This window comes from Pelobates fuscus, chromosome 5 (assembly GCF_036172605.1).
Source record: "Pelobates fuscus isolate aPelFus1 chromosome 5, aPelFus1.pri, whole genome shotgun sequence".
In the NCBI taxonomy this organism is placed as follows: domain Eukaryota; kingdom Metazoa; phylum Chordata; class Amphibia; order Anura; family Pelobatidae; genus Pelobates; species Pelobates fuscus.
In genome coordinates, this window is record NC_086321.1 from 353,330,294 (window position 1) to 353,340,939 (window position 10,646).

The following is a 10,646-nucleotide window of genomic DNA, read 5'->3' on the forward strand; positions in this document are numbered from 1 at the left end:
TTATTGGACCATGTGTGCTATCTCCTAGAGCAGTGGTTCCCAAACTTTTTTTTTGCTTGAGTACCCCTTGTCAGCACATTTCTATAAATTGTACCCCTCAAATTAGCGACATGTTTGTTATTACTCTAGTTGCTGTTATTTCAAATGTATACATGTTTCTCTGTTCGATCTCCCTCTGCTTCTCCTCTGTCCCAGGTCCCCTGATTCTCCAGGCTTCCCCTTGCTTCTCACAGTGCAGATACACACTGACACACAGATCGACACACTGACATGTGCATATACAAATATAGAAACACTGACACAAAAACAAACACTGAAGCAGATGCCCAGATATACATACTGAAACACATACAGATGTACAGACACACAGATCCAAACCATTACACAAAGATACAGACACACACTAACAATGACACTCACATAGATACAGATATACACACTGACACACATGTAGATATACAGGCACACAGATACACTGACACACATGCAGATGCACAGACAAACACAAGGCCGGTTCAAGACTATTTTGTGCCATTGGCAAGACCAGCTACTTGTGCGCCCCCACTTCAAATTAACAAAAATGGCCAACTTTGTGTGTCTTTCTTCTCCCAGCCACTTTGTGTGACTTCCTCCCCCCCCCCCACACCTTCCTTAGCCCCTCTGTCTCTTCCACCAAGCCCCTTTGTGTGTCTCTTTCTCTTCCCAGGCTCTCTGTGTGTCTCTTTGTGCTACCCAGCCCCTCTGTGTGTGGGTCTCTTTGTCCCTCCCAGCCCCTCTGCGTGTCTTTGTCCTCCCCAGCCACCATCTCCCTAGCTCTTCTGTCTATTTGTCCCATTGCACCTCCCTATCACCCAACCCCTTTGTGGGTCTCTTTCTCCCCCCACACACTTTGTTTCTCTCTTCACCCCCAGCCCTTCTGTGTGTCTCATTGTTGTCATCCCCCCAGTTCCTCTGTCTCCATTTGTCCCCCAACCCAGAACTCTGTGTGCCTCTCTATGTGTCTCATTAGCCCCCAGGTCCTCCATGTGCCCAATTAACCATTCCCAAGCCCCTCCATGTGTCTCATTAAACCCCCCAGCCCTTCCATGTGTCTCTATAACCCCCAGCCCCTCAATGTGTTTCATTGACTTCCCCAAGCCAATCAATGTGTCTCAGTAACCGCGCAGCCCTCCATGTGTCTCAGTAATCCTCCCCAGCCCCTTCATGAGTCTCAGTAAACCCCCAAGTGTCTCAGTAACTCACCCATCCCCTCCATGTGTCTCAGTAACTCCCCAGCCCTCCATGTGTCTCAGTAACTCCTTATTGGCAAACTGTTTCAAAATGATTCTTACTTTTGACATTGTACAGTATTTGTACAGAATTGTATAAATGTCACATTTGACAGGCTCTGGAGCCTTTGAACCAAATACATTTCTTTGACACAATTGCTTTGAGAAACTGTGATGAATCGAGGGCTCAGCATAGACTGTCGCCATAACCTGTTTCGCAAAAGAAGTTGTTAATAAACACAGCCAGAGTTATGTTAATTCTGAACTCCTTGTACCTTATTTAGGATTCGCTTTTGCCAACATCAGCCACTAAACTATTCAATAAACATTGACTCCAGCACAATACAGAGCTGAAAACATTTGCAGTTCTCCAGCACATATTTGCAGGATGAGTTTTAGCAGCGAGACCTGTGATAGAATTTATCTCGATTCCAAGGCTCAAGCTTATAGGTGTCATATAATGATATCCTGTATTAAAATTGGCTAACTTGGAATCAGGATTGATTGCTTGATGCTTGAACAACACTTAAGACCATATATGTCTAAGTCCCGGGAGCAGAGAGCCCCCACCCAAGATGTCTCTACTCTAATCTTGTTGTTCTCTCTTACCCAGAAACTTATTTGTTATGTATACATGGCGCTCATTCCTATGTCTTATCCTATGTCCTATTCCTATGTCTTATCTGTATTCCCTTGCTATTTTTGTTCTAAGAGTATTTGCACGTAAGCACTTACTTTTTAAATGTATAAAACCCAGCTGATGAATAAAAAACGTCAGAGGCTTATTTTGAATACCAACAGGTGTCTGGTGTCTAATTCTTGCTTCTCCGAGTGCACTTGTAACAACAATTTGGGTTTCCTCTGAATATAACAAAGATCAACATTCTGATCCACAACAATTTGGTGCCGTGACCCCGGGATCAGACGAATCCAGTTCATCCGGACCCAGAAGGGTTGGCTCGGAGCCCAGACGGTTAATCAGCTGCAGCGGGTAAGAAAAAGCTTTTATTTTTCTACCTATAAATGATTTAGACTCTCTGGTGCTCTTTGAGACCCCGGTCCGGGTGGGTAAGGATTTTAAAAACGTCTGATCTAAAGAACTTGTTTTCTGTGGTATTATGGTTATATTCAGGTGGAGGTTGTGTTATGTCTTGTGAAAGGAATCTTGAGATAGTGGAATAGAACTGTGGGTTGTAAGTTATTTGTATTGTTTGCCTTGTCATTTGTTTTATAATTTGAGTTAGAATCCTCCAAGGGCAGATCTCCTGATCTGTGTTTAGAAGACAGAACTGTGAAAATTCCACTGCAGCGGTCATAAGTGTTTAAATACACTGTTATTGTACAGTTTGTCTTGTGTAAGGAAGTAATTAACCCTTACAAGTTTTAAGATGGGTAGCTCTGAAAGTACCCAAGGGGGATTTACGGCTTTGACTATTGTCAAGCATCACAAAGGACAAGGAGCAATTAAGAATGTTAAGAGGTTACTTAAGAAAGCTGGCATGCCCTCAGAGGGCACTCTAGACCCACATATATGGAGTGAATTTATGGCAAATTACAGAGGTTGGTTAGAAGATAACAGCGAGTAAGCTGTTTTCCCCAAACCCTCCAGATGCAGCATGGTAGTATGACTGCCTATGTTCAGGCCCTACACCAAAGATTAGACAAGGTGCATAAACAAGTCTTTGATTCTATTCCAGATCCAGACTCTGACTCTGCAACTCACAAACTGCAGCCTGGTGATTGGGTGGTGATAAAGAGGCATGTGAGGAAAGGACTTGAACCACGCTTTGACGGTCCATTCCAAGTGCTCTTGACTACGGCTACCTCGGTAAAACTAGAAGGAAAAGCCACGTGGATACACGCCAGTCACTGTAAACAAGTCACTCCGACTGATCCACCAACATGAAGCTGTTCATATCCTTTACCATATTATGCTCTGTTCAGATATGCTACTCTGACTTGAGACCAGAAAATAATAATGCATGGCAGGAAAATATATGGTTGCAGATAGCAAAGGCTTTCAATTTAACCTCCTTTTGCCTCAACCCTCTCCTTAGTACTGAAAACGCCATAGAATCTTGTCTTATAGCTGTCCCCACACCAATCTCACTGTTGAGGAAGTACCTACATACCCATAGACCCCATAAATCTCTACAACTATATTCTTATGCCTTCAAACCACTGGTAGGCATGCCCCCCCTATCCCTGAAGACAATTAATGTGACAGGCGCTGAACTATGTTGGTCTTTTTCATGTAATTGTTCAAGAGACCCTAATACTGAATCCCTGTTTTGCCCCACATGGTGGAAAAATACCACGAATTGTAGAGCCCTGAGCACCACTATGAATTGTACCAAAACTCACCAAGTTATGAGTTACCACTACAATGTCTATCTTCCTAAAGGATGGACTTTCTCCTGTGGAAATATTACTTATGCTTATGTCCCAGGTAACATTACAGGAGGTCCCTGTGCAATTTCTCGACTAACCATGACCATGTTTTCCAAATCTGACCTGATCACTAAAACCACCCAGCTACACAAACTGCTGAGAGACAGGAGAGATGTTAAAAACACCCTTACTTCTGATTGTAACTCTGAAATCACTCTCTTATCCAAAGCCGAATACTCTGCCCTAGCGTACACCTTGGTAGGAGTCCCAGGCTTAGCACTGTATAATACCCGAGTAGTTAATGCTGTAGCCTGTTCCCTTGCAAAAGGTTTAAATGCCACTTCACAGGCCCTAGAAGAGCTACTTATGGACAACCAGGCAAATAAGAAGGCAATCCTTGAGAATAGAGCAGCCATTGACTACTTACTAATGAAACATGACTTAGGATGTGAAGCTATTGAAGGTATGTGCTGTTTTAACCTATCTGACCATGGCACTATGATCCATAAACATATAAAAGATTTACATGACTTAGTACAGGATATCAAACAAGATAATGGCTTATTTGAGGATTGGGATTGGACATTTGGGCTAGGAACATGGTTGACTTTACTAATTAAGAAAATTTTGTACTTTTTGCTATTAGCTATATTTGTCATTATGGCTATTTTTCTAACCTTTAGATTTTTTTCATGTCTACTAACCTCTCTATGTAAAAGCAAACCTACTGTTGGTCGTACCTTAACTTACATTCCAGCTCCGACCTCGGAAAGGTTTTATGATGTTACCTCGCCTAACAAATGAAAGAACTCTCCTCCGCTGATTCTGGTGGTCGCTCAGTCCAAGGGAACCGTGGTGAAGCAATAAATGAAAGTCCCACAGGCTTTGGCTAGCAGGCCTGGATATACCTTGGACATTTGGGTGACCCTTGGATCAAAAGAGGGGATTGTGATAGAATTTATCTCGATTCCAAGGTTCTGAAGGAACTGGTATGTAGATATGGAGTACCTGAAGTGATTGAAAGTGACAGAGGTAGCCATTTCACTGGGGAAATAATGCAAGAAATTATGAAAGCCTTAGGGATCAGTCAGGCCTTCCACACCCCTTATCACCCCCAGAGTAGTGGGAAAGTAGAAAGGGCAAATGGCACCTTAAAGAACAAGATTGCAAAAGCCATGCAAGACACAGGGAAGCCCTGGACTGAATGCCTCCTTCCCCTAGCACTCTTTTCTATGAGATTCACCCCCAATTCCAGACATGGCCTATCCCCTTTTGAGATCCTGTTTGGATGTGCCCCAAAGACAGGCCTCTATTTTCCCCAAACCCTCCAGATGCAGCATGGTAGTATGACTGCCTATGTTCAGGCCCTACACCAAAGATTAGACAAGGTGCATAAACAAGTCTTTGATTCTATTCCAGATCCAGACTCTGACTCTGCAACTCACAAACTGCAGCCTGGTGATTGGGTGGTGATAAAGAGGCATGTGAGGAAAGGACTTGAACCACGCTTTGACGGTCCATTCCAAGTGCTCTTGACTACGGCTACCTCGGTAAAACTAGAAGGAAAAGCCACGTGGATACACGCCAGTCACTGTAAACAAGTCACTCCGACTGATCCACCAACATGAAGCTGTTCATATCCTTTACCATATTATGCTCTGTTCAGATATGCTACTCTGACTTGAGACCAGAAAATAATAATGCATGGCAGGAAAATATATGGTTGCAGATAGCAAAGGCTTTCAATTTAACCTCCTTTTGCCTCAACCCTCTCCTTAGTACTGAAAACGCCATAGAATCTTGTCTTATAGCTGTCCCCACACCAATCTCACTGTTGAGGAAGTACCTACATACCCATAGACCCCATAAATCTCTACAACTATATTCTTATGCCTTCAAACCACTGGTAGGCATGCCCCCCCTATCCCTGAAGACAATTAATGTGACAGGCGCTGAACTATGTTGGTCTTTTTCATGTAATTGTTCAAGAGACCCTAATACTGAATCCCTGTTTTGCCCCACATGGTGGAAAAATACCACGAATTGTAGAGCCCTGAGCACCACTATGAATTGTACCAAAACTCACCAAGTTATGAGTTACCACTACAATGTCTATCTTCCTAAAGGATGGACTTTCTCCTGTGGAAATATTACTTATGCTTATGTCCCAGGTAACATTACAGGAGGTCCCTGTGCAATTTCTCGACTAACCATGACCATGTTTTCCAAATCTGACCTGATCACTAAAACCACCCAGCTACACAAACTGCTGAGAGACAGGAGAGATGTTAAAAACACCCTTACTTCTGATTGTAACTCTGAAATCACTCTCTTATCCAAAGCCGAATACTCTGCCCTAGCGTACACCTTGGTAGGAGTCCCAGGCTTAGCACTGTATAATACCCGAGTAGTTAATGCTGTAGCCTGTTCCCTTGCAAAAGGTTTAAATGCCACTTCACAGGCCCTAGAAGAGCTACTTATGGACAACCAGGCAAATAAGAAGGCAATCCTTGAGAATAGAGCAGCCATTGACTACTTACTAATGAAACATGACTTAGGATGTGAAGCTATTGAAGGTATGTGCTGTTTTAACCTATCTGACCATGGCACTATGATCCATAAACATATAAAAGATTTACATGACTTAGTACAGGATATCAAACAAGATAACGGCTTATTTGAGGATTGGGATTGGACATTTGGGCTAGGAACATGGTTGACTTTACTAATTAAGAAAATTTTGTACTTTTTGCTATTAGCTATATTTGTCATTATGGCTATTTTTCTAACCTTTAGATTTTTTTCATGTCTACTAACCTCTCTATGTAAAAGCAAACCTACTGTTGGTCGTACCTTAACTTACATTCCAGCTCCGACCTCGGAAAGGTTTTATGATGTTACCTCGCCTAACAAATGAAAGAACTCTCCTCCGCTGATTCTGGTGGTCGCTCAGTCCAAGGGAACCGTGGTGAAGCAATAAATGAAAGTCCCACAGGCTTTGGCTAGCAGGCCTGGATATACCTTGGACATTTGGGTGACCCTTGGATCAAAAGAGGGGATTGTGATAGAATTTATCTCGATTCCAAGGCTCAAGCTTATAGGTGTCATATAATGATATCCTGTATTAAAATTGGCTAACTTGGAATCAGGATTGATTGCTTGATGCTTGAACAACACTTAAGACCATATATGTCTAAGTCCCGGGAGCAGAGAGCCCCCACCCAAGATGTCTCTACTCTAATCTTGTTGTTCTCTCTTACCCAGAAACTTATTTGTTATGTATACATGGCGCTCATTCCTATGTCTTATCCTATGTCCTATTCCTATGTCTTATCTGTATTCCCTTGCTATTTTTGTTCTAAGAGTATTTGCACGTAAGCACTTACTTTTTAAATGTATAAAACCCAGCTGATGAATAAAAAACGTCAGAGGCTTATTTTGAATACCAACAGGTGTCTGGTGTCTAATTCTTGCTTCTCCGAGTGCACTTGTAACAACAATTTGGGTTTCCTCTGAATATAACAAAGATCAACATTCTGATCCACAACAGACCCGAGCCAAGTATTAATTTACTTGGGAACTGTTTGCATTAGACCAACAAAAAATGATTGCTACTCTAAAGTGCCAAATGCACATCTCTGCCCATCTCTGAGAGTTTAAACTACTGAGTCTTTTACTACATCAGACTTGATGTGATCCTTGACTTTATTTGATGTTATCTTATGTCAGAAAATTATATTAAAAGAGAACTATTATCATTTGTAATATAAAATGATTCCTTACTGTTAGAAGAAATAAATGACATGAAATAAAAAAAAAATCCATAGATTTCTACAAATTCTATGTAGAAATTCAAACCACTGTATTTACCTCCATCCCTGGACCTGAGTGCCTGCCTCCATCTTGTCTCACTATTAAATCATTTTGGAGTTCATTTGTCCGCAGTGGCCACTAAAATTCTCCAGGAAAAGAAATAGAGGAAGAGTATTTTTGAATGGTAGAAAAGGAACTTGAGCTACGTCAAGGGGCATGGCACCCACATAATGACATTGAGAAACAGAGGAAGAAACTCCTTCACAATTACTTCAACATCTTCTTGGAAATGGAAGACAACATTGATGGTTATTTGAAAGATTTTGAGAGGCAAAGCATCCTCCAAGGAAAAGGACTGGGTACTGGGGACTAGCTGATGGGGAAGAGGCTCAAAAGCTTACAGGGTAATGCCAGACAAGTGTATCATGGACTATTCTGTAGCAAAGGAATATTTATTAGACCGGTATGCTATGACACCGGAGGCCTACTGACAGAGATTTAATGACCTGCAGAAAAGGGAACAGGACTCCACGAAGAATAGATTTAGTAGTCAAACTGGTGGAAAGTGTGCCAGGTTACCATAGTGGAAGAGGTATTACAAGTAATACTTATGGTGCAGTTTTATGTACATTTTCCTCCTGAAATGTCCCCTTGTGGGAGAAGAAGCTGCTTAGTGCGCAAGTATGTGGACAGAAGGAAAGGTACACACACCGTACAGCCATCACCCTGACTACAAGATTAGACACCTCTACCCACCATGATCCCATTGGGTCCCAACCTACACCAACCTTTCAGGGCAGGTTCCTGTCAGCTCTAGGGAGAAGTGCATTACTCACTTGCAACACTTGTAATTAACCAGAACACATTAAGACTAATTGCCCACGCTATAACTCTCGTAGTACCTGTGGCTCAAGGAATACTCTGAACAGGCCTTCCAAGTCTGCCCTGTCAGGTCAAATAGTAGTAATACGCTGTTACTCCTGTCAGCAGGATGGGCTCATTAGGAGCACGGAATATTGGTTGGGTAGCAAGGGGGAGCACAGATTGCATAGAAGGTCCAAAGCTAGATCAGATAACAAATCAGAGTCCAAGTCCATGTATGAACTCTCAAGTGTTGCCACCTACTGAAGAGGTGGTTTGGTCAACCGTACATTCCCATGAATCTTGTACAAGCGCCAGAGAGGCGCCTCGGACGGGGGGGTGGCTCTTTTTATTAGCTGATACTTTAAGCCAGTGGTAGTCAACCTTTTTCTACCTACCGCCCACTAATGCATCTTTTTGGTTGAAAAAATTTCCTTACCGCCCTCCAGTTTTCGCGCAAATGCAGAATATTTTTAAGAAAGGAGGGTGTTTTAAAAAAAATAAATGTACGTACATTTATCTTTTTATTTCTACTTAATGCAGGTTTATAAGGTTTTTAACTTTATAAAGTTTAATGAGAAAACAATAAAGTAAATTGAAATTACCTTTACTAGTGAATAATGAGATCCTTGAGGTTTATGCTGCGAGACTAAATATTTGATATCTGGTTAGATTTTCGTAAGGAACAAACGAAGGTCTCTTTCAGTGATATTCAGACGACTTCTCTGTTTGCGCATAATATGATTTCTCATTTGTGCGTCAGCTCATTTCCTCTCCCTCCTCAATTCCCCTCCCCACCTTTTTTTCCCCCTTTTTTCTATTTTTTAACCTTCCTTATAGCAATGCCCAGCAGGAAGGCTGAGCTAGGTAGCCCACTTACTATAGTCCACTATAACAGACAGGCACACATACAGACACACATACAAGACACACACACACACAAGACACACATACATACACACACACACGACACACATACAGACACACATACGACACACACACACACACAAGACACACACGACACACATACAGACACACAGACAGGCACACATACAGACACACAGGACACACATACATACACACACAAAGACACAGACAGGCACACACACACAAGACACATACATACAAACAGACAGGCACACATACTAACAGACAAACACACACACAAGACACACATACAGACACACATACGACACACACACAGACATACAAGACACACACACACAGGCACACATACACACATACAGACACACAAGACACACATACATACACACACACACACAAAGACACAGACAGGCACACATACACACACACACACAAGACACATACATACACACACACACAAACAGACATACACACACAAGACACACATACAGACACACATACGACACACACACAGACATACAAGACACACACACACAAGACACACATACAGACAAATACAGACACACAGACAGGCACACATACACACATACAGACACACATACACACACAAAGACACAGACAGGCACACAGACAGGCACACATACAAACACACAAGACACATACATACAAACAGACAAGCACACATACAAACAGACACACACAGACATGCACACACACATGCAGACACACAAGACACACATACAATGACACATACATACAAAGACAAGACACACATACATACAGACAGACACACAAACAAGACATACAAAGACACACACACACACACAAGACATACCTACAAAGACACACACACACAAACAAACACACACATTATATTTAAGTCACCCTCCTGTTTCCTACCTTTAAGGTGCAGGAGGGGGACTTTCCCTGGGGTCCAGTGGTGGCTCAGGTGGATGGGAGTCAGAGTTCCCACTCTGACTCCCTGGTCTTCCTCCCGCGCAGCTCTCAGTTTTAGCTGGGAGGAGTGACCGGGGAATCACTTCCTCCCAGCTCTGTGATGTCATCACAGGGGGCCCGGTCACGCTGTTAAAGCGCCCAGCGCTGACCGGGCCCCCTTACAATCCGCATCCATCGGGTGGCCCTGACAGCATGGGCCACCCGATGGACACTTTGGAAGGCGGCCCCGGCGGTTTGCCGCGCGGGCCGGAGCCGCAAACGGTCACAGCGGTACCCAGTCGCAACCTGGAAATCCCTACCGCCCACCTGGAATCCTGAAACGCCCACTAGTGGGCGGTAGGGACCAGGTTGACGACCCATGCTTTAAGCCAATCAGTAGTTCCCTTCACAAAATGGCTTAAATTCAACATTAATAGTTGAAGCCTTCATGGTAGGGACCTTCTGGCACCATAATTTATTACAGTGAAGTTG